This window comes from Aulostomus chinensis, chromosome 10 (genome assembly GCF_037954235.1).
Source record: "Aulostomus chinensis isolate RoL2024-O1b breed Wild chromosome 10, RoL_Achi_v1.0, whole genome shotgun sequence".
Taxonomy (NCBI): Eukaryota; Metazoa; Chordata; class Actinopteri; order Syngnathiformes; family Aulostomidae; genus Aulostomus; species Aulostomus chinensis.
The window spans coordinates 13,787,680-13,789,733 of NC_141329.1; the positions used below are offsets into that span (position 1 = coordinate 13,787,680).

Here is a 2,054-nt window from a genome sequence, read left to right on the forward strand (position 1 = left end):
GGACGTGGCAAACGGTGCAATAAGATGGGAGCGACATTTCAGGGAGTGGGAGGATCTGCTCCACAATTCTGATGAGTGGCTGATGAGCCAGTTCTGGCTACCGCGGGCCATCCTCCTGCAAATTTGTGAGGAGCTGCCACCGGCGCTCCAGCGCAGACCCGCCAGGAGCCGAGCTGTGCCAGTGCTGACACTGGTGCTGAGCACGCTCGGCTTCTTGGCCACTGGCTCCTTCCAGTGTGAGATGGCGGACCGTTCTGGGGTGAGCCAATCAACCCTCAGCCAGGCCATGCCCTTGGAGGTGGACCTGATCATCCGCCTCTCCTGCAGTTACATTAAATTCCCTTACGGTACGGTTTAACAGGCCAGATTCTCTAATGAAATTGGAGCCATTGACTGCACTCATATTGCCATAAAAGCGCCATCCCATAAGGAATACGCTTACGCTCATCGTTAGGGTTTCCACTCCATCAATGTGCAGATGAATCTGCTCAACATTGTTGCGAGGTGGACTGGTTCAACGCACGACTCAGACATTCTGTCCAACAGCGCTGTTGGGGAGAGGCTTCAGGCAGGTGCTGTGACAGACAGCTGGCTACTGGGTGAGTAAATGCTTAATTATATTATGTTAAACTTAACTTGCACCAGTCACTTAAAGCAAAAGTGTGCAACACTGTGCTTTTACTGCAGGTGACAGTGGCTACCCCCTGAGAACCAGGCTGATGACCCCTCTCCACAACCCCCACACTGACTGAGAGCGGAGGTACAACAACCTCCACTCCCGCACTCGGTCAGTGGTGGAGAGGGCTATCAGCCAGCTGAGGGGTCGGGGGCACTGTCTGGCAATGAGTGTATCATTGCTGTCAGCTGAAAAGCTGTGCCGCATTGTGATGGCATGTGGCGTCCTTCACGATGTGGCCAACCTGCATGGCGTCCCCCAGGCCGAGCAGCATGTCCCCCCACGAGATGACCCAGAGGCTGGAGGGATGGACACCAATCCCGGCCGAGCAGCCATCCTCGCACGCCAGAATTTCATTTCCACAGTGTGAATGGGTAAGAAGCGATTGCACGATTCATGAAGCCAGATTAATTTAACCTTCCAGAACATTTATCAGGTGGTCGAGCCACCCACTGATCCCTGTTATTCCCCTAATAATGTCCTCCTGTGACTGCAGGACTGCCTGTGTGAGGACCCTCCCACTGGATCCTTGTGGGCTGGAGGATGCGCCGCTCGGTTGCCGGCGGACGGGCTTGCGCAGGAGCCGGCTGTGGTGCTGCTCGTCGGTGACATGGCTGAAGGATCAATTACTGTTAAGCATTAAAAATATTGGTTTATTTAAGTGGCTGATTCTGTGTATTTGTTGCCTTTACATCTGTGGCAAAGCAGGTGGAAATGTTGCGAAAGAAATGGAGTTGCCACTGACCCTCCAGGCTCTTGGAGTCAGTGTGGGTGGTGGCAACAATCCCCCCCACAGAGGTGCTGCCCGTGACTGCTGCCACCTGCTGCTCAAATTCCGTCAAGTGCCCCTCTCCCTGACCCCCACCTGTCTGGCCGGCACTCCTCCTAGTGGAGAGTCAAAAGATATCCAGAGTATTTAAGAGTTCCTTTGCATATCCATCTTTCACATTATCAACATGAATGATAAAATCCCCCACTAGAATAACACAGTCAAACCCAATGCAGATAATAGACAATATTTTGGAAAACTCATCAAAAAACAGCGCATTATGTTTGATATTGCACGACAGGAGGCTCTCAACTGAATGGCAACATACTCAAAGGAGGTGAAACTTCCATATGACATCCTCCTGCATTGGAAGGTTTCATTAAACAAAATTGCAACTCCACCTCCTTTCTTATCCACTCTAGCTTCACTTATGAAACTGAAGTTAGGGGGCGCTGATTCAATGAGAACTGCTGCACTGTTATCTTGGCTTAACCACGTTTCAGTTAGGAACATGAAGTCAAGGGTGTGCTGTATAATGTAATCACTGATTAGAAATGATTTGCCTGCTAATGACCTGACATTTAATACTGCTCGCTTTGATATGTTAGA

At 50.8% G+C, this 2,054-nt stretch overlaps 1 long non-coding RNA gene across 1 annotated transcript; it reads left to right on the forward strand.

The window, feature by feature from the left end:
- The first annotated feature begins 267 nt into the window (after positions 1-267).
- LOC147254466 (uncharacterized) lies at positions 268-1,656 on the forward strand. Its single transcript, XR_015118051.1, has 3 exons — positions 268-599; positions 688-1,050; positions 1,173-1,656. It is a non-coding gene; the product is annotated as an uncharacterized LOC147254466 (long non-coding RNA).
- The last annotated feature ends 398 nt before the right edge of the window (positions 1,657-2,054 follow it).